Consider the following 22,716-nt stretch of genomic DNA (forward strand, 5'->3'; position numbering starts at 1 on the left):
TTGTCCGTTTGTATGAACATCTCTTTCTGTCTGATGATATGCTGAGTGCTATAGGGCCTGTGTTTTGCAGTGTCTTGTCCTTTATTTGTGGGTTGCAGTGGCTTGAGGTGAGTGGTCCTTTCTTTGTGTTACCCCTACCGCTAATTGGGTGGTCTTAGGTTCCATAGTTTGATAAAATCATAAAATGGTGGGGCTTGTGCTGTATATCGATGTTTGACCGTCTAGGTCCCTTTTATGATCCCCTTCCTCAGTCTATCCCGGAGCGCTGCTCTGGGTGCCCCTCCACCGCCAGCTCATGAGTGAAGATCATATCAATGAACAAATGTTAAAGAGCAGAAAGTTGAATAAACCGAGTGCTACACCACATCGGTTATTCAGCGTGTTGACCTCCTCGTGCAAGCGGGGGCACAGCAGACCTATAATTGCAGCTCAGAAGTATGTGTGGGGCCAGGGAATGGAAGGGGTCGCTAGAGCAGTGTCATTCGTGACGGTAGCCCGCACTGATGTTGCATGCAGCTGGGTCCTCGGCGACGGTCGGGACTGCTCCTGTGTTACGATCCTCTGTGCGGGGGGGGTCACCCGGGTGCTTTGGGGAACGGATGCGCGGGCAGTGGTGTAAAGTGACCCTCATCCTCGTGCCAAGCAGCCGTGGCTGGCATCTCGGGCAGGGTGGGCACGGGGGCTTCTGTGCGGCCCGTGCAGTGAGCACCACACAGTGGGGTTTTCTTTAATGGGTTTATTTGTTGTTTTCATCAAGAGCGGCGCCTCGGTGCTCTTGTGACACCGGATACACAGGGGTGAAAGATTTTCACCTCTGCTGGAGACCCTTGTGAGCTGGGACTGCAGCGCCCTCTAGAGTCCTGGCACAGATGGCAGCTGTGTGCAGGGAGGGTGCGGGTCAGGACGTCGAGGCGCCCTCTCTCTGCTCGGCAGGTTGGCACCCCGGGGCGCGCCGCCGGACTCTAACTGACCAATATGAAACTCAGAGCGGGCTCCACTGGACACTGGTTTCTAGGAGCTACATCGTCCTATGGCCTCTGGCTGGACAGTGCGAGCGTCCCCCGGACCCTTCCTCGGGGTAAAGTGTTCAACGGAGGACAACAGTTTGTACCCCCTCCCGCCAAAAAATCCACCCCAGACGACGCTGGTTAGACACTTAAGAAGCGTCGACTTAGGACCCCCCCACCCCCGCCCGCCCCCACCCTCGCTGTGACCCCCTCCCAGCCGCGGGTCGCTGCCAATCACCAGCATCGGGCACTCTTATGTCGCTCTGTTTGATGATGGGTTTAGCAGCTACTGTGACATTATTCACCGGACGCCCCCTTTATTATAAGGACAATATGTCGAGGCCTGCGCCCCCTCCCACACCGGCTCGTTTCTGCAGGGGGGCTGCGCCCACTGGCCGAAGATGGCGAGGTGTATTTGCCATGCTGATGGCTGGCAGAGACGGGCACATTCCGCAGGCCTGGCACCCGGAGCGGACTCTCCCGGGAAGCCAGGCCTGTCCACGAGACCTAGTTTCGGGTGTGGCTACCACCGGTGCGGCAGGTGCAGTGCACCGGGGCCCAGAGCCCTGAGGGGCCCCTTGAACCGCGATAGTTGCCATATTTCACTGGTCCAACAGAGGCCACAGGGCTCACTTTCCTTGCTTGCACTGAGGCCCTTGCTTCCTTGCTTTGCCACTGTCTGGTTCTTGTATGTGCAGTGTCCACACACATGGAGGTATCATGCTACACGCAAGAGGGCCTGTACGACCTGCTGCCGTCCTTCCGCCTTGCCAGGGCTCGCTGGCATATGAGCATGCGCACTTCAGAAGGGGTGCCAGCTGCTTGTGCAGAGGTGCAGCCGCCCGTGCCAGCCTAGCACATCACGAGAGGCGCGAGATCAGAAGGGGTGGGGGATGTGCTAGCCGGAAGTGCTGCCTCAGCTTAAAAAGTACAAATCCTGCAAAACTAAAGTGTGTGTGTGACACTCCTGGCTCTGTTTAAGCCTGCCTTAGGACGTCTCAATAAATATACACAAATACTTTTATGATTACATGCACCGAGTTTATTTGCACATGTGTGTGTGTGTGTTTGTGCATGTATGTGCCCCTTGCATATGTTCATGTGCTTCCGTGTGTGTGCGTGCTTGTTTTTGGGTATATGTTGAGTGGGATTGTGTGTTTAGTATGGGCGTCCACGTTTGTATGTGTCTGAACACTTTTTAGTCTGTGTGTGCAAGGAGCGTGTATGTGTTTGTGCCTGTATGTATGTTTGTTTGTACGCATGTGTCTGTGTGCACACTTTCTTTTGTGTGTCTGTGAGCACGTGTTTGTGTTCTTGTGTGTTTGGGCGCGTGTGTTTGTGTGGGGGAGCAGGTGTGTGTATTGCCCCCACACTCCAAGTAGCACAATATTGCTTTTACACCCGCACACTGAGGCTAGAAGTTGTGAGTGTTTCTACCTCCGCCATCTTCTCCTCACGCCCTAGCGCTTCGTCTGAGGGGAGCGCTCAGGCAGCGCTGCCTGCCGCCTGTGAACCAATATTCAGCCTTAAAAGTCTCCTGTCTGCAGATGAAATATTAAATACCCGAGCTGTGTGTCATGGCGCTTTTATTCCTACCTGGCTTGATGTGCGAGCAGGGCCTGTTAGTGCCACATGGACAGGCCGAAGGAAAGACACTGAAGCGGGAGGGGGGGGGCGGGAAAGACACGGAAGCGGGAGGGGGGGCTGCGGGAAAGACCACCCGCACACTGAGGCTAGAAGTTGTGAGTGTTTCTACCTCCGCCATCTTCTCCTTACGCCCTAGCGCTTCGTCTGAGGGGAGCGCTCAGGCAGCGCTGCCTGCCGCCTGTGAACCAATATTCAGCCTTAAAAGTCTCCTGTCTGCAGATGAAATATTAAATACCCGAGCTGTGTGTCATGGCGCTTTTATTCCTACCTGGCTTGATGTGCGAGCAGGGCCTGTTAGTGCCACATGGACAGGCCGAGGGAAAGACACGGAAGCGGGAGGGGGGGGCGGGAAAGACACGGAAGCGGGGCGGGGGCATCCCAGCGAAGACTCCTCTCTGACTCACGGAGAGGACATTCGCGCAGCCCATTCCTAAAAAATACACTTCGAAACTGACCAAAACAAGGCGACCAAAAAAAAAAATATAGGAACCGCCCACCGCCGCAATGACGACGTGAAAGAGGCGGAGAGGGAAAAAATGTCGGGAACGCCCCCGAATCTGGTCCGTGAATGACGGACAGATCTCTGTTCCAATGGCTAGCCTCCATTTATGGAGCTAGCCAATGGGACAGGGGGGCGTATTCAAGAGTCCCTAACTGAAGACTAGAGATTTCTCTGGGGGCGGAGCTTACGCTCCGTGCCCCAGGCGAAACCTAAAAAATGAGCTCTAAGAAGTCACTCAGAACCCTGAGGTGACAAGCATTTGCAATGCAATAGGTCTTGCATTTGTTAAAGTTAGAGATCTTGGAGTTGAAATTGGCAGTGTTTTTTTCACTTTTGTTTTTTTTATTTGCATGCTCTGGTCTGTTGCTTGCAGATAGTCAGATGGCTATGGAGGTATTGTGATGAAGAGCAAGGGAGGGAGAAGAATAGAAGGGATCCTAGGACGCAAGAGCAGTGCTTTAAGGGATGAGAAAAGCTGGGATGGGTGATTAGGGAGGTGGGGGGGTTTAAGCTGCAAAGCTGGAGGGTGTTTGGGGACGGAAGACGGAACATGAGCCCTCAGAAAACTGCGCCATGCCTACAAAAATGCACACTATACAAAAAGTAAGAGAGGGGGGACTAGTAGCTTGGAAAGGTCCAGTGCCCATGCTCCTTGGGTTGAAATAAATGCAAAAATAAGCGTCACTGTTCCTAGAAAGGGAAAGGGGAAGGGAAAACTATCAGAAAGTTCGATAGATCGTGAGGGAAAGTCAACAAGACTGTCTCATGTTGCCCTCACACATCACGAGGGATGTCATCAGGGCAGGACTGGGAACCACAACCGGCCCTGGCAAAGTGCCCAGCCGGCTCCCCCTCCCCACTCTGGGTGTTGGAGATGCTGCCGAGCTCTTTGCCGGGGCCGGTTTTCGGCCGATTTTGTTACAGGGCCGATTTTGCAGCTATGCTGCAAAAACGGCCCTGTAACAAAAACGGCCCCCAGGGGTCCAAAACCGGCCCCCACCCGTGCGGCGCACCAGGGGAATGCCCGGTGCCCGCTATGGCCAGTCCGGCCATGGATGTCATGCTTCATTATGGGGCAGTTGCTCCTTGTCGGGCCGGCTCTGCAATTCCCTATTTATTTATTTATTTATTTAAAACACTTATAGAGCGCAACTGTCGCCTGGCAGGCATCCTGGCGCTGGGTAGGCTAACTCCTAAGATAGAAACAGTGGGAGATTATTAGACGGTAGTGGAGGGGGATCTAGGGGAAAAGCCAAGTCTTTATTAGTTTTCGAAAAGGCAGGAGCTGTGAAGTATGGTGAATGTCAGCGAATGACCCCCAAAGGGTCACTGTAGCTGAGATCTTTTGCTTTTTTGCCGTTTGATGAGTGCAAGTAGTATCTAAGTGGGGTGGTAGTGAGTGTGCTGTGATGCAAGTTAAAACTGATTGGGGACATCACCTAATCGTTTAATACATGGATTCCCTTGTCAGACTAAAAAACCGCATAGGTTAGTGCTACTAATGGGGTAGTAATGTACCCCAGTAGTCTGGTGTTTGCACCCTCAACCACTTGCGGCAGCGGTTTAAACAAGTGGGCGGGGCCGTGTCGGCCAACGGACGTGCACAGCACTACAGAGGTAGTGCTCGCGACAGCCGTTGGAAGACGCGCGCAGCGAAGGGGTTAACAGGGTCGAAAAGGATCATGGCGCTTCTTCAGGACAAGAAGTATGGGTGAATTTCCTGCCCCAAACTTGTGTCAAAAGACTTACCCTAACAGTAGTACCTACTTGTCTTGGTGTTGGATGTTAACTGATTTCACTGGTTTTGTACGAGTGAAATCTAAGCCTAACTAAAATGTCCCTGTAACGTTTGGTTTTTTCAATGAATTTCTATTTTTTTAATTTTTATTTCCTAACTTCAATCTGTAAAGTTTGAGAGTGGGTGTGTGAGTGGCTTCATTGGACGGTGAGTGGATGTGTGAGTGGCCGTATGTGTCGGTGTGTGAGTGGCTGTATGGGTTGGTGAATGGGTGTCTCAGTGGCTCAATGGTTCTGTGGGTGGTTGTGTTTGTGGTTTTGTGGGTGTAAGTGAGTGGCGTATGGGTCTGTGAGTGGTTTTGTGGGTGTGTGAGTGGCTGTATGGGTCAGTCAGTGGGTGTGTGAGCGACTGTATGGGTCTCTGAGTGCATGTGAGAGTGGTGAGTCGGTGTTTGAGTGTCTGCGTGGGTGTGTCAGTAGCTGTGAGAGTGACTGGGTCAGGATGGAACCTCACCTGCCCCTTTATCCAACAGGAGTCCACAGTTCTGCAGAAAATCTCTACCCAACTGGAGTACATTGTATTGGCTAATTAGTAAGTGCTACCTTGTTGGGTAAATGTGTAGTACATAATCTACACAACGGCTGCATAATGGACCATGAGGAAATGTCTCCATTGACCGTGTGTGCATGTAATTTCGGATATGTGATTGTTCTTTGAGGTCTTGAAAAATCTGTGATAAGATGAATCCTTGCTAGAGAAAACGACAAGACTACAAAGAAGGGAATCCACACCAAACAAAGGTATTTCCTCTTAACTCTTATGAAGTAATGCTTTTTTGTTTGGTGGAGATGTCCTCGCATTCCTCTGCATCAAGAACAGAGAGGAGAGGAGTTGGCCTATCTGCTAGGGCGGTCAACCTCGAATCTGGGGAACCAAGTTCGAGTCTCGGCTAGGACGCGCACCATCCTGTGATTCTGGGCAAATCACTCAATCTCCCTGTGCCTAACAGAAATGAATGTGTCCTCGTGTAATGCAACTGGTGCTCGTGTAAAGCGTTCTGATACCCGATACCTTCGGGTCAAGTTCGTGCTATATAAAACTCTGCAAAAACCAAACAAAAAAAAAAGAACGCGTCACCAAAATTATCAGGGAAAAGCACTAAGGGCCATTTGGCAAGCTGTCCATCAACATGGGAAAAGGGGAGAAGACCTTACTAAGGAAAACGGGGCAGGGCCAAACGGGCAGAACTTGCAGATGATTTTGGCTTTTGCATACTCTGGGTTTTAAAAGGGAGAACCACTGACTCTACTTTCACCAGGAGACAACAAGAAAAAAACTACTCGTTGCAGTCACCCCAGATCAGATCGCGACCCAATATATCAACAATACATTCACCTCCATTAAGAATTTCAGATCGTTTTTCAACGTGGATTACGAGAGGAAGCGCACTTGCTTTACCTTTGCTAAGCCCAAGAAGATATGATTGGTTGTGCTGTGAAGTGGAGCTTCAATTGGGGCACCTGCTATGTTTTTATTTGTAAGTGCTTCCCATTGAGGTTTAAATTCTGTGAAGGGAGCATCAGGGCCAGAATGGCATCTCATTTTTTCCAAAAAGAGTCCACAGTTTTGCCGTAAATGTCTACCCAACTGGAATACTTTCTACTGGTTAATTAGTAAGTGCTACCTCATTGGGTAAATGTCTAGTGCATATTCTACACTACAGCTGCATAAAAGACCACAAGGTAATGTCTCCAGTGACCTTGTGTGCTTGTGATTTCGGCAATGTGATTGTTCCTGCAGTGTCTTCATCCACAAATCAGTGATAACATGAATCCTTTTCAAGAGAAGACGACGATACTACAAAGTGGTGAATCTCCACCAGAGGTACTTCCTTTTACCTATATGAGGTAAGTGCTTTTTGTATGGTAGAGATGTTCTCATATTTCTCTGAATCAAGAATGCGTCACCAACATCGGCGGGAAACGCACTTGGGGCATTTTGGTAAGCTGTCCATCAACATGGGAAAAGGCGTGAAGACCTTTGCATACTACTAAGGAAAATTAAGTGGGGCCAAATGGGCGGAGCTTGCAGATTATTTTGGGTATTTAAATGCTCGGAGTAAATACCAGGAGACAAGAAAGAAACCACTTGTCACAGTCACTACAGACCAGATTGCACTCCAATAGATAAACGAAGCTTTCACCTCCGTAAAGGATTTCATGACGTTTTTCACAAGGGGAAACACACTTGCTTTGCCTTCCTCACGCCCAAGAAGTTAGGATCCGTTGAGCTGTAAAGAAGGGAAGGGGGGCAACGCGGCGCCCCTCCACGGGCCAGATTTTAGCCACAAGGACCCATCCCTAGGTCCTGGCCAATTGATCCAGGGAGCCGTGAAGCCCACCAAGGGAACCCAGTGGGCAGCGCTCTGGACTGCGCGGGGAGCCTCAGTGCCCCTGTGGTTGCCCGCCAGCTCCCTGCCTCCAGCGGGAGCAGGCATTTCTCCCACACACAGGGAGCAGCAAAATATGCTGCTCCCTGTGTGTGGGAACAATTCTTTCATCAAAGAGAAGAAAACTGCTCCCAGCGAGCAGGAGCAGTTTTCCTGCTGCTGACCACTGGGAGCAGAATTACTAATTGCTCTTGCTTGGCAGGAGCTGTTAAAGCTCCAGCAGGACAAGCCCCAGGGAGTTGGTGGTCTCCGAGGCACAAACAGCCCTTAGGAAGGGGTGGCCACATGCGCCCCTCATTAATATTTAAATATACCCGCGCGACCTGGCCCACCCGGAGACTGAAAGCGAAGTTTACTAAGCAATTTGGCTGAGAATATGTCACGATTTTTGCTGTGAAAATTAGAAAAATGCTTTTTGGCCCTGGCGGGATCCTAGTTATTCTTAATGCTTGATCGAATTCCCTTTGCATACCGCCCAAATGGCTTAATTCAAAAATATAATCGATTCATTAACAATACATTATCCTTTTCCCCAATTGATTTCTGTCTAGTACTCGATTATGTACATCAAACTAATTACATCTTACTGGTGCTGTGCACAAGGTTTATGCAATACACGATTCCAGCAACATTTAAAACAACATATCATTCAGTTGCATGATTCATAATTCTTTTTAATGATGGATCACACTTTGTATTTTTCATATACGTTTTCATGTTTTACCAACATTGATATGTTTACTATTAACACACTGGTTGATAGCCATAGTATCTTAGTTTCCAATTTTTTTCCTAGTGCTTTATTATAAATATTGAACATATTTCATCATAATGATTTTGGTGCAACATTATTACTGCATAATAAAGCATTTCCTCAACTCATGAAGAAAATCATTTGACTTGTGTGTATATCAGCAAGTTCATGTGATTCACAAGAATTCAAATTTTAGGAAATCACAACTATTTTGGGAATCAATTTTTCAACATACATTAATCTCTTATTTGCAGATGAATTATCCTGACATTGAAATTGCATCTCATGTTAAAAATTGCATCTCATATTTAACACCAGCTGAAATCAGTGACATTTGTCCATTCATGATAGGTCCAACAGTTTGGAACCAATTCCTAGTTCATAAACTTGACTATACCTCTTCATCCATATTTAAACCTTTCAGGGCTTTAAAATCCAATTTGTTAATGCTTTTCATTTCTAGTGCCCTCAATCGTTTTACCTGGTCTCCCCCTCGCCTATTTTGCGGTATTGCATCAATTACAAAATAAGTGATCTTACTGGGGTCTTTGTTATGGTGGATCGCGCAATGCCGAGCCACGGGGTATGAAGGGTCATTATTCGCAATTGCTTGCATATGCTGAAGAATTCTTTTATACACCAGCAAGGTAGTGCTGCCGATGTATCTCAGCCCACATGTACACGCCGGAACATGGGCAGCAAATTCTGTTCTACAATGAAGTGGTATTTTGATCACAAACTCTTGATTGTATATAACGAGCTGTTTAAACCAATACTACAAGCTTTACACTTTGTACATCTTTTAAACCCTGGTTTTGGTTCAAGCCATCCCCCTCTTTCAATAATTTCCAGGCTGCTACTTAACTAGAGCATCTTTTAATGATGGTGCTCGTCTAAAAGATATCCGCCTAGGTACAATAGGACCAATTAAAGGATCTGACTTAACTATTAGCCTGAATTTTCTGAATAAAGCCAACAGGTTTTTGCCCTGCGTATTGTAGGTTGTTTGAAATCTCATTGTGTTTTTGTCATTGGTTATAGTTTTCAGCTTTTTAATATTTTTAGGGAACAAAATTGCCTCCCTATCCACTTTATTTGCTGAGACCTGGGCTTTCCTGATTGCATTCATGCTGTAGGCTCTCTCTCTAAACCTTGTTATCATTGATTCCTGCCACAGAATTGTCTCTTTTGATGTGCTGCAATTGATGCATATATATATATATATACATATTAAACACATCTATATTTGTATATATATACAGACAAATGCAAACATATATATGTATGGGCGTGCATATACATCTATATATAATACACATATACTTATATGTATATCTCACCTTAGCAACCCACAACCCCTAAACTCATACCCACCCTAAAAATACCCATGCCACCCAAAAACCCACCCTAAACCGTAAAAATACCCTTGCCACCCAAAACCCAAATCCCATCCTAAAAATACCCTTGCCACCCAAATACCCACACCTACCCTCAACCCTAAAAATACCCACGCAGGCTTGCCATGAGATGGATGCGAGGCCTCTACCAACAATAGCCGAATGGGAAAGAGATATGGTGTACTGTAATACCCAATCAGACGTATACAGTGAACTGCTCCCTCCTTCCTCCCGTCCTCCCACCATCAAGAAACTTAACTGGCTACCAATCGAAGTGAGAAGTATATTTAAAACAGCCTGCAAAGCACACAAAGCTCTCTACTGTGGGAAGCACCACCTACCTCGCTAACAAACTCACTAAAGCTGGCCAAAAAAGACCACTACTTTTATTTTTATTTTTTTGTTTAAATTTGTATACCAGCGAACAGCTACCCCCAAGGGTTTCCCGGTGTCAACAAGGAACAGCAGAGGAAGGAGAGGCCTATTGGCTGAAAAGCCATGTTTTAAGGGATCAGCGGGAAGACAGTAGGTCAGGTTGTGTGCGGAGGGGCAATGGGAGAGCATTCCACAAAGTGGGGCCAAGATAGGAAAAGGAGCGACCTCCCATACGAGAGAGTCTAACTCTCGGAACTCGGAATTTCTCTTGGGTGGGGGATCTGAGAGTACGAGAGGGAACATAGGGGCAGGCTAGATGTTGCACATAGCGGGCGGACTTAGCATGCTTGATAAGGAACATGTAAGTAAGGGCCTTGAACTTAACCCGTTTCTCCACTGGAAGCCAGTGGAGATCGACCAGCAACCTGGACGTTGGTGCAGTTTTGGGTGCTCCGCAAAGCAGTCTAGCGGCGGAGTTTTGAACTCGCTGCAGTTTACATGTTATCTCTTTGTTGACACCTAAATAGAGAATATTCCCGTAGTCCAGCCTCGAAGTAACCAAGGTTTGGACCACGGTGCGCTGGGCATAGGATGGAAGCATCCACACAATCTTCCTCAACCATTTCAGAATGGGAAAGCAAGTGGCAGCAACCTTGGTAACCTGTTGCCGCATAGAAAGAGAATCGTCCGCAATGAAACCAAGGTTGCGCACCTGAGTAGAGGGTTGTGGGAGTGTACCCATTTCTGGCGGCCAATGATGAGGGCCCCAGAGACCTCCGTCCTTACCCAGGATCAGGACCTCTGTTTTATCGGCATTAAGTTTTAAAAAATTGGCGTTCATCCAAGCCATGACTTTACTGAGGCCAGATCTAAGTGCCGAGGGCTCAGAAGTTTTGTCAGCTGAGAGTGAGAAGAGGATCTGGGTGTCATCAGTGTATGAAAAAAGCGACAACCCAGATTCCTCAACCAAAGCTGCCAGCGGTATGATATAAATGTTGAACAGCAGGGGGCTGAGAATCGAACCCTGGGGGACCCCATAGGGTTAAAGGTGAGGCTTGGATTTGGAGGTGGATGAGAAGACCTGAAAGGTACGATCGGAGAGGAATGAGCTAAGCCAGTTCAAGGCTGTCCCAGTGACACCAGAGAGTTGGAGGGCCTTTATGAGTACGGTATGAGAGACCGTATCAAAGGCCGCACTCAGGTCAAGCAATACCAAGGCCATGGTGCTGCCCGCGTCGATGTTGTGTTGGAGCACTTCTGTAACCCCAAGCAGGGTGGACACTTTAGAGTAACCGGTCCTGAAGCCGGACTGGGAGGGATGCAAAAGCCCATTTGTTCCTATAAACTTGGACAAATGCCCATTAATGTGACGCTCAAGAATCTTTGATAGAACAGGACGAAGTGAAATCGGACGAAAGTTAGCAGGAAGGGCAGGATCAGCGTTAGCCTTTTTTAACAGTGGGACAACCATTGCATCTTTCAAAACTAAGGGAAAGATGGAAGTCGTTAGGGATGTGTTAAGCAGTTGAAGAACGTGGTTAAGAGAGGGTGGGTCAATTTGTCGCAAAACCGTAATGGGCATTAAATCACAGGGGGATCCCGATTAATTTTGACTGAGATGTTGTGTGAGTGCTACCATGTCCAAGAGTGGCCAGGAGTCAAGGGTCATCACATTTGTCAGGTCAGTGTGATTTACGGGCGCCAAGACAGGGCAATCGGCGGCCACAGTGGGTAAGGGAGAGGAAGCAAGGGCAGTGCTAGCCAGCGTAGAGTAAATCGTTTACACTTTATTTACAAAAAATTGAGCAAGATCCTCGCATTGTATTGCATTTAGGCTGGGAGGAGGTTGCATAGCAGTTGAGCCAGATTAATCCTTGACCATAATAAATAAGGTTTTAGGATAGTTATTGGCCTGTATAATAGATGTAGAAACATAGTTGGCACGTGCAGCCCTACAAAGGGAGTGATAGGCCCGTTTGCTAGTAAGGTAGGCGAATTTGGCTTCTGATGCATAGTTCTTTCGGCACCGACATTCCAAGTTTTTACATTTAGTTTTCTCCTTCTTTAGTTCGTCGGAGAACCAAGGGGCGGGGGGGCGGTGATTATTAAACTTCCTGACAGAGATTGGGAGACAGGTATTGTAGCAGGGATTCCGTTCTCCTACAGAACTGTGCATAGAGACTTGGAACCTCAGTGAATTAGGGTGTGCCAAAACTCACCTCAGGACCCAAAATCCCAATACCGAGCTAGCTACAGTGTCTCATTGGTCATTACAAACTCCCAATGTTTAGACAAACCAGAACATGAACTTAGAATACCTCAGGTCACGTGGAATACATGAACACTCTTTCGTTATACAATCATTTCAAACCAGAACGTGGAGTAAATGAGGACGCGTGCAAATTTGAAATATTTATTTACTAATGCAGTGTTCTCAAACGCAGTATCTTAGATAATATAAGCAAACATATTATAAGAAGCAAAGTTATCAGCATAGTTACTAGTCCATAGAATGCAAAAGGTGACAACATGCTAAAATGCTGAAATGAATAGGGTTCAACAACACCTAATTCTCACCCTCTCTAACTAGCATAATATATTATATCTAAGAAGGTCTCTTTGGGTTTTAGCAGGGCAGCCCCATACCTCAAGATCCTAGTGGCAGAGGATCACATCACCTTCCACCAGCTCTCTGCATGCGAAGCACCATCAAGTGTGTGTCGTGTGCTCTATGCAAAGCAATATAAAACGCGCCTAAAGCCAGATTTTGGCAGCAGCTGCATTTATGTTATGTCTAGGAAGGTGCGAAGATCAGACCTCACAACAACACTGTGTCAAGTTATCCTTGAAGGCTTCAGCACTCACTGTACAGACACAGTTTACTAAGCAAAGCTGATATTAGAGCAATAACATATTATTCTCGTGTAAATCACAACGCTCTTCTAGGCTGAAAGCTAAAACAACAATTATGTGTCGTGTGCAGAAGCAGCCAAAGGTAAAATGGCGTTTAAACATTTAATAAGCTCATGCTAACTTAACACGGTATATAGGCAAGCAGTAACTATATGACATCCCCCCATGATCCGAGCACGGATAAGATAAGATAAGATAAGGTAAGGCAAGGTGCACATCATGAAAGCAGAGTTCAAGAACGATGAGCCAGGTCAAATTTAAAAACGGTGGAAAAAACGTTTTCATAAGTCAATTAAAAAAATTCCAACTTGCCAATCAATAGTTCACTTTTACTCAAGTCTGTAGGTCTGGGTGGTGAAAAAGTTACGCATAATTTGTAAAAAAATTGTGCAAGTAAGAACGGTTTGTCATCAAAAATCCTTGAAAGCCTTTAGGACAGGACTGAATATGCAAAATATGCAACAACAGCCTCCAACAGGAAGTCACTGTCATCATCCGAAAACAGTTAAGCCATCCAATTTAATAGTGGGAAAGAACATACGTGCTCTTCCAGCACCGGAGCCTCTAGCATCATCAGAGGACAACTCGGTGGGTTCTCAATAAAACTCTGTGCCAAGAAATCTTGCGCCGCTGCGAGTATGTTCCAATGACCCATTAGTCCATGCATCGCTGCCAAGGCCATAATCCTTTCGTCCGAACAAAACAACTCATGAGCAACTAAGGGACTCATCAGGTGATTAAAATCGACGTCAGGAGATACCGTCTTGCAGAGACACAAATCAAGGGCCCACTCGAAATCGCAGCTCAGGCAATGAAACACAGGCTGGACACACGTGAAATAGGAAAATCTAAACGATAATCCATATGCCGCGCTTAAAGTCGTGAGCAGCAATGTGCCATAGTACTCAAGCATCCTGTTGCGAAACAGTGCGAGGTGGGGCTGTGCGGCGTGTAATACAGGATGGGCATCCATTTCTAATAAAACAAAATATCACCAGGACACCTGCAGCCAGCGCCAGCAAAACCGAAAATCCACCAAATATGCTCGAAAATATAGAATTAAAGAAAGCAGGAATGACTCCAAATATCTTTTTAAATGAAGTCACGAGACCACCGCTAACTATCTTTAAAAAGTGTGCGAGGCCAGAAGTGGAGGACGCGTTAAAGATTGAATGAATCAGCTCACTGAAATGCAATGGCAAGTCAGTATTTAAAAGAGCCTGCACCTCTGTGCGAGTGTTGGCTACGTGAAGGACAAATGTTTCACGAGCCGAACTCAGGGCCACTTCTTTTTGGGACAAAAGGGCTCTTATTCTACTCATTCCATTGAACTCTGCCGTCAAGGTTGGGATTCGCGGCCAGATGGATACATCCAAGCTCCCATGCGGGGGTGGGTACAAAACATTTTTGCAGCACACCACTCGTTCAGACACTGTAACCATATAAGCAATACCGCTTATTAACCCACAACAATCTTCGTTATTTAAAAGTAAATAACTGCCATTTGCCAGTAATGTGAAAGTGGGGACGATTGCGGGAACCGGAGTACCCTTTAAAACACAGGCTAAATTTGGCCGTTCTTGGTTACAAGAACCGTGTATTTAAATATGTCTGCACATTAATGAGAGATCTGGTGTTTCTGTGCTCTCCTCACCTTTAAGATATACTTCTTGTCCATCTTTTAGGCATCTGTAAGTAAAAGGAAGCAACCAGGCTTCAGGGAGAAACAAACTACCCAGTGGTTCATATCGGCCTATCGCAATATATCGCATACAATTTGTAAATTTAAACAAAGCAAATGGTAATGTGATTAACCCGTGGATAAGCCACGTTGCAGCAGTTGCTTCTGCCACAGAGAATGGTAAAGATTCCAACCTCTCAATGTGTAACATGGAAAAAGATGCATCTCGCATTGAAAGCAAGCGCTGCTTGTCAGTCAAATTAAAAGGGGCAAAGAGGGAGGACACGTTCATGTAATTCCAAGGCACTTTTCCAGATTTAAGCATCTGCAGGGTCCACGCAAATTGCATAATGGAACGCAATTGATTTTGACCATGGTATAACACAGACACTTCATCTTGCACAATATCAACAACAGAAGACACAATATTATCTAATGTGTAAATGCGGGAAGAAAGCATGTTAATACTGTTATCTACAACTGCAAGCACTTTTTCTAAATTAGCTTGATCAATAGCTCTAAGGCGTGTCGCCGCCTCAATCTGTGATGTCTTCTTGATTTCATTGTAAATCGCATATATCCATCTTTTAGATCTACCACTAGCCGGGCCTTTTATGAAATCATTTAAATCCACATCATCAGTTAGCTTGGATAGATGCAGTTTAACCGCAGCCAAGGTAGAATGTTTTAGCCAATTCTGACATAATTTGCCTACTGAATAAGTGGTGACAGAATGGTCAGTTTCAAAACGGGGATAAGGCCTGACTCGTGTAAATCCTTTAGCTAAATCCAGAAAACGACGTTGGCATGAAACTTCTGTGCCACATCAGCCAACCTTTTGGATCTAAACTGGATATGTTAAAGGACGAATTATGCAATAGAGTTTGCAATTCCCTAATGGAAAATTGTGTAATATTACTCCAACCAGAATATTCTTCTAAATCAGGGACGGTAGGTGTATTTAATTTTTTAGAAGTAGCCAATCCAAAGCATGTTGTTTGCGAAATGTAGAATTCAAAAACAACATATGATTTGGGATGAGACATGCTCAGTGCAAAGCCTTAGTGCCTTGTATCTGCCAGCTTTTAGAACCCCAAACAGATTTAAGGTCAACAGTTTCCTTTCATAACTCGTAGCCTTCTACAGCCAACTTGTCTAGAAAGGACTTCGAGTACAACAACTTAGTATCGGTAAGTCTAACCTTGGACATGGACTTCTGTGTCAATTTAAAATAAAAAGAAGTGGGATTGGACTGATTAACACCTTGGCTGCTTGAGCGATTCTCCTGCTGTGCTGGGCCATAATGTTGATAAGTCTGATCATGACGAGCTGAGCTCGTCATGAGCACCCTAGAGGTATACCTCATGACGAGCTCAGCTCGTCATCAGCATCGAAGGTGCTAAAGTCAGTAAAATATGTGTACTTTTTCAAAAAAGTACTCGAACTGCCTTGTAAAGGAGCCGGGCAATGCTCCCACTGTGTATAATTTACACTACTCCTTCTGGAATTAGTTTTATGCAGATAATGGTTGCCAAAATGTTGGAAGCAAAATAATTCACCATAATTTGCAGATTCTAAGTACACATCTTCAGCATCAAAGGCAGCTTAATATTTCAAATCAGAAAACAATGCCTCTACGGCCTGAATATCCCAATCATCAGAACGTATGTTTTGTTTTACTACATCCCCCATGTTTACTCTGAGCACATTAGGGACATTAACAACCTCAGTAGGGCCATGTATTTGAAATTTAACGGCATCCCACACAATCCCATCAAGGACAGGCCAAGCAGTGATGTTAACAAAAGTCAAGTCTCTTTTCAGTCTGTGTGCTGAATGCGATGAGGAAAGGGGGGCCAAAGTTCCATTTAGATGTCGAATGCATGTTCTCTCCTCGACATAGTGTCCATTGATGTTTCGAAAAAAATAAAACACAAAACCAATTGACATAAAAAGGTAGATCGAAAAAAGTACCAGCCAAATATATGTCCAAGGGGGAATCAAAAAGTGTTTTTTAAATAAACTGGCATAAATTGCAAAACGGGAGGGCTTCTTTGAGTTATTCGAAACAGTGTCAAATGAAAATCTTAATTCTGTGGCCAAACGTGTTTGCAAATCAGGCATCGATAAGTCAGTTGGGTAAGTGTAATCAATTTCATCAACGTTAGTACGAGGCAAAGTACTTAAATAAAGGACTGAATATTGTAGGCATCTCGATGGCCACTTCTGGCTCGGGATTAGAAGTAGTGGCCAATACAGAACTCCTCACAAACGAAGGACAAGAGACAGCCGGTGTCATACTAAGAAGAATGGGCCACTCTGTGTATTTTGACATTGTCAATTGAGATAAACCAGTTTTCTTTACGACCTGGAAGTGGTGGTAAAATGACTATTCTTGTGCCCTTCACGCCAAGCACAGGAACCGGAGCTCGATAGGAAGGACCAAATTCTTTCTTTTATCGATCTTCTCTCGAACCAGTTCCCCAACTTGGGGTAGCCAGCCAACTACTGGGATCAGCAACGCATCATCCGATGTGGAGGGCAAATTTTCCTTTGCAAGACTGTATCTGGTCTTTTGTAGATCCTGTAAAACATTGCAATGTTCATCTACGTCAAAGGTTGTGGCTTGGGCCACGCAGTCTAGACCGTCAAGGTCCGGGACATACATCTTGGTACCAAAGAGCATTTCGTATGGGGTCCGCCCACCCAGAGACCTTCTAGGGAGATTATTAAGAGTACACTGCACGCCATTGAGATGGGCCAGCCAGTTCCTGCCAGTGCCTATAACTCGTGCTGTCAATGATTGCTTTAAGTCACGGTTCATTCGTTCCACTACACTATTACCCTCAGGTCTGTATGGAGACGAAAACTTGACTTGGACCCCAACGACATCATAGCATCCTTATACGCCTTAGAGGCGAAAGCAGGACCCTGATCCGAATGTAAGGTACCACAGGCAAAAATCCCTACAAAGACGCGCAAATCTCTTATGACAGTACTTGAATCAGCGCTACGGTGGGGCCATACCCAGACAAAGCGTGTGCATGAATCAACTGCGACTAAGATATACTTATATGCAGTATCAGAAGAAAAGGGACCGCAGTGATCTAAATAAACGCATCCTAGTGGCTTATTAGATATGTACAACTGTGTCTGTGGCGGACGCGCTGCAGTCGAAGGCTTAATCTGCTGGCAAATGTCACATTGAAGGACATAATCGCGCGTCTGTTTGTACAGTCCCCGCCACCAGAAACGCTGTTGTAATTGAGATACAGTGGCCGAGACGCCCGCATGCGCAGACGCCACACCTTCATGCGCCGCTGTAATCTATGTAGCCCTGCGGTCCTAGTTGGGAATCAACCGCTCCCCAACTTCAGAAATTTTCACATAAGGAACTATATCGGGACTTAAGTGGTATGTGTACTTCGAAGGGAACCCCGTAGGATGTTTACATCCCTTCTCAGTGGCAGCAACAGCCGCCAAGATATCATCATCAATCTTACTTTTGGACCGTGTAACTGCTGCAACTAAGTATGTAGATACTGCTGATTTCGCTGCCTCATCAGCAAGCGAGTTACCTACAGCGTGAACTCCAACACACTCATGGCCGAGAGTATGAATTACAAACACAAGTGGCAACCGCTCTTTAAGCTCAACCACTCGAACCCAGATCATTTTATGTTTTATAGTGCTACCCTTGGAATCACGAAAGTCATTTTGAATCCAAAAGAACAAGTTTTCATTGTAAGACTGGACACAGTAATAGGAGTCACTCACAATAAGAGTCGTCACACTAAGATTAGCGTACTCCAATGCAAGCATCAGAGCACGAAGCTCTGCCAATTGTGCGGTGCAGTCCCCTAGAGTCTGCGTGTGCACGACTCTGGACTTGAATTCATCGTTCACCATGGCACCGACCACAATGGCGCATGCGGAAACGTAGGCGTGTTTAGAGCCTTGCGCAACCTGCGCCGACCCATCAGTGTAAATGATGCAATGGAAATCCTCCAACGGCCGCATAGCTAAAGGAGCTGGAAGAACGAATTCATACTATAAGTACTCCTGCGACCGTAAGGAGGCGTTAAAAATAAACGTGACAAATAATCTCCCCAACTCTTTTCAGTCGTTGCGCACCAAATGGGAAGCGGACCTGGGTCCATTAGACGAAGAGGATTGGCGCTCGGCCCTCATGTCCCCTAGGCAGTCGGCTATCTGCCACAGGTTCCGACTGGTTCAACTGAAGGTATTGCATGGGACGTACATGTCGCTCCTACCCTGGCGAAAATTGGACGACGCCCTGACCCGTTATGCCTGCGAGGCTGTAATTAACCTGGCACCTTCTTTCACATACTGTGGGATTGCCCGAGGGTACAGCAGTTTTGGGGTGTCGTTCTCAGGAAAATGGGTGACTCCTTGGGTAAGCCACTCTCGCCCTCGCCTAAGCCTTGTGTCCTGGATATATGGTGGGCCAACGACCTTAATAATCAAGAATTGCAATGGGCAGCCCTGGGATGTCTACTGGCTAAACGCTCCATTGCGATGAAGTGGGGCTCTCAAGAAAGGCCGCTGGTGGTGGGTGGGGTGGCCGAAATGGACCGCTGCATGATTGCAGAAAAGACAGTATACAAGGTGCGCGGTTGCCCTGGGATGTGGGACAAGAAATGGGGCCATTGGAATGCTTACAGGGGTGAACTTTGTGACTCTCCAACTGCTGAATTAGCTATGTCACGTAATGGACCTGTGGGGCGGCTCCTGCGCTAATATGTGATACGTTTGAATTATGTTATTGATTCCTATATGATGCTCTTATTGTGGCTATTCTTTGACTCCGCTATTTCTTTAATCTTATGTTCATGTTATATGATTATTATTTGTTTAAAAAACAAGAAAATGCCAAACAGTTGGTTTTATTTTATTATGATGGTTTACCTGGTCATAGCACTACGTCACGAGATGTATTCGCCGCCGAGCTTCCGGGATGTCGGCACTCAAGCCGTGTAATATATTATTTTCCTTATGACTGTCACACGCTGCCGGCCTCAGGGTTGTAGGTAATACCCAGCTGTGTATGCTATACCTATTGCAATAAAACCTGTTTTAAAATAAATAAATAAATAAATAAACGTGACATCTGGAGACGTTAATGATGCAGCCCATTGTATCCACCAAGGGTGCAAAGCTTTAGAATTCGGTACACTGGCTTTCTTAACTGACTCCAAAGCAGGACACGGGGTAACAACCAACATGCGTTTTCCCTGTGACAGAGCACGTTCCTTAAGAATCGCCATCTGTACAGCCGTTAAAACTTTCTCCACAGTGGAAAATCGCATTTCAGCCGAAGTGTACAAGTGTGACTTGTAAGCAATAGGTACTGTGTCTCCTTCTTTAAAAGTCAGGTACGTGAAACCCACCGTTCCAGGGATGATTCTTATCACCAGGTTGGTGTGGTTGTCACGAGTCAGTAAGAATTTAGAAGCGAGCAGATCCGCTTGAAAAGATTGCAGAATAGCAGAGTGCTCAGGCAGCCAGCATGATTTGGAAAAAGTTGGTTGTATCAAAGCACCACCCGGGGCCCTGCCCGGGAGATTACGGGTTATGTATTGTACCAACGATCGAATATCGATAATTGAGACTACATGTAGTCTTCATAGATGAACAACGGTACAATTACCGTGTTGAGGATGAGGAGTAAATCCAGCCAAAACAGGCCAATTTGCGCCCGGAATAGACAAAGGACCTAACCTCGGAGCTGCTAAAGTGTGGGGGAGGGCGCCACCAAACCAAACGCGATGCTGCCAAGTATCAATAGGTACCGCCTGTGTTCTATACAGAGTATACTCATTCGGCACAGGAGTGGGAGTGTATGTGTGGAACACACCAGAATTTCCGTCCACAGCCAGGAAGGTCACCCACGAGTAAAATATCTTGTATGGGTAAGCTACTTCCGCACTAACCACCATTTTTACGGCCATGCCATCCACGGGGACATTATAATTCAGCAAATGATTGTGCACCGCAATGCAACTATGTTGCGGAATGTCCACGGCATTGGCCATGACGTCACAGAGAGGAAAAAGGACAAAGTAAACTTTGTAGCACAACTGGGTAGTAATGAAACCAAGGTTGCGCACTTGAGTAGAGGGTTGTGGGAGCGTACCCATTTCTGGCGGCCAATGATGAGGGCCCCAGACACCTCCGTCCTTACCCAGGATCAGGACCTCTGTTTTATCGGCATTAAGTTTTAAAAAATTGGCGTTCATCCAAGCCATGACTTTACTGAGGCAAGATCTAAGTGCCGAGGGCTCAGAAGTTTTGTCAGCTGAGAGAGAGAAGAGGATCTAGGTGTCATCAGCGTATGAAAAAAGCGACAACCCAGATTCCTCAACCAAAACTGCCAGCGGTCTGATATAAATGTTGAACCCCAGGGGGCTGAGAATCGAACCCTGGGGGACCCCATAGGGTAAAAGGTGAGGCTTGGATTTGGAGGTGGATGAGAAGACCTGAAAGGTGCGATCGGAGAGGAATGAGCTAAGCCAGTTAAAGGCTGTCCCAGTGACACCAGAGAGTTGGAGGGCCTTTATGAGTACGGTATGAGAGACCGTATCAAAGGCCGCACTCAGGTCAAGCAATACCAAGGCCATGGTGCTGCCCGCGTCGATGTTGTGTTGGAGCACTTCTGTAACCCCAAGCAGGGTGGACTCGGTAGAGTAACCGGTCCTGAAGCCGGACTGGGAGGGATGCAAAAGCCCATTTGTTCCAATAAACTTGGACACATGCCCATTAATGTGTCTCTCAAGAATCTTTGAGAGAACAGGAAGAAGTGAAATAGGACGAAAGTTAGAAGGAAGGGCAGGATCAGCGTTAGCCTTTTTTAACAGTGGGACAACCATTGCATGTTTCCAAACTAAGGGAAAGATGGAAGTCGTTAGGGATGTGTTAAGCAGTTGAAAATCGTGGTTAAGAGAGGATGGGTCAATCTGTTGCAAAACCGCAATGGGCAGTAAATCACAGGAGGATCCCGATTTAATTTGACTGAGATGTTGTGTGAGTGCTACCATGTCCAAGAGTGGCCAGGAGTCAAGGGTCATCACATTTGTCAGGTCAGTGTGATTTACGGGCGCCAAGACAGGGCAATCGGTGGGCACAGTGGGTAAGGGAGAGGAAGCAAGGGCAGTGCTAGCCAGCGAAGAGTAAATCGTTCACACTTTATTTACAAAGAATTGAGCAAGATCCTCGCATTGTATTGCATTTAGGCTGGGAGGGGGTTGCATAGCAGTTGAGACAGATTAATCCTTGACCATATTAAATAAGGTTTTAGGACAGCTATTGGCCTGTATAATTGATGTAGAAACATAGTTGGCATGTGCAGCCCTACAAAGGGAGTGATAGGCCCGTTTGCTAGTAAGGTAGGCGAATTTGGCTTCGGATGCATAGTTCTTTCGGCACCGACATTCCAAGTTTTTACATTTAGTTTTCTCCTTCTTTAGTTTGTTGGAGAACCAAGGGGCGGGGGCGGTGGTTATTAAACTTCCTGACAGAGATTGGGAGACAGTTATCAAGGGCCGATTAAATCCAGACTTGAAGCACTACCAGATCGGAGGCAACATTATTATGGAAGGTAGGAGCATTGATGGACAACAATGAGTTAAACTTGGTAATGTCAAGCTTCTTCCAGTTCCTAGAGGGTTTGACAATGATGTCCTCATCCCTTCCTGAATCAAGAAAACCGAGTCCCTCACTCGATCCTTCTCGGGTAATGCCCAGAGAATTTGGAATGCCCTTCCTAAAGAACTGCATGACAACCAATCCTACCTTGACTTTAAGAGAAATGTAAAACTCCTCAATAAATTCCTAAACTAATCCACCTAATTTACCCTGCATGACCTACCAAGTACCCCATTTAACAAACTCACTGATCATGCTTCCTGCCCTATATTGTATGACTTTTCTCTTCCTAAATTGTATGACTCTTTGCTGTGCCTACTGTAAATGATATAAACAATGGACATGTAATTCTTGTGAAGCTGTATCCTATGGTTATAGTTCTTGTAATCAATCTTTGTCATTCTTGTAAAGCACTCTAATGCCCTTGGGTTTAGTTTGTGCTATACGAAACTCAAATAAATAAAACATCAAAGTCACAACACACGAAGGTCAGTCACGAACATTTGTTTTTGACAGTCATGGCATTGTTTGAAACCTGTAGCTTTATGTGGGTACATTGTTGTCTTGCCCATTGGAATTTAATTTAAA

General features: G+C 46.1%; 1 protein-coding gene across 1 annotated transcript in view; it reads right to left on the minus strand.

The window, feature by feature from the left end:
* Nucleotides 1-22,716, minus strand: part of FBXO10 (F-box protein 10) — a 649,798-nt gene that overhangs the window by 8,636 nt on the left and 618,446 nt on the right. The gene's annotated exons all lie outside the window — the stretch shown is intronic.

Source organism: Lissotriton helveticus, chromosome 2_1 (genome assembly GCF_964261635.1).
Source record: "Lissotriton helveticus chromosome 2_1, aLisHel1.1, whole genome shotgun sequence".
NCBI classification, from domain to species: domain Eukaryota; kingdom Metazoa; phylum Chordata; class Amphibia; order Caudata; family Salamandridae; genus Lissotriton; species Lissotriton helveticus.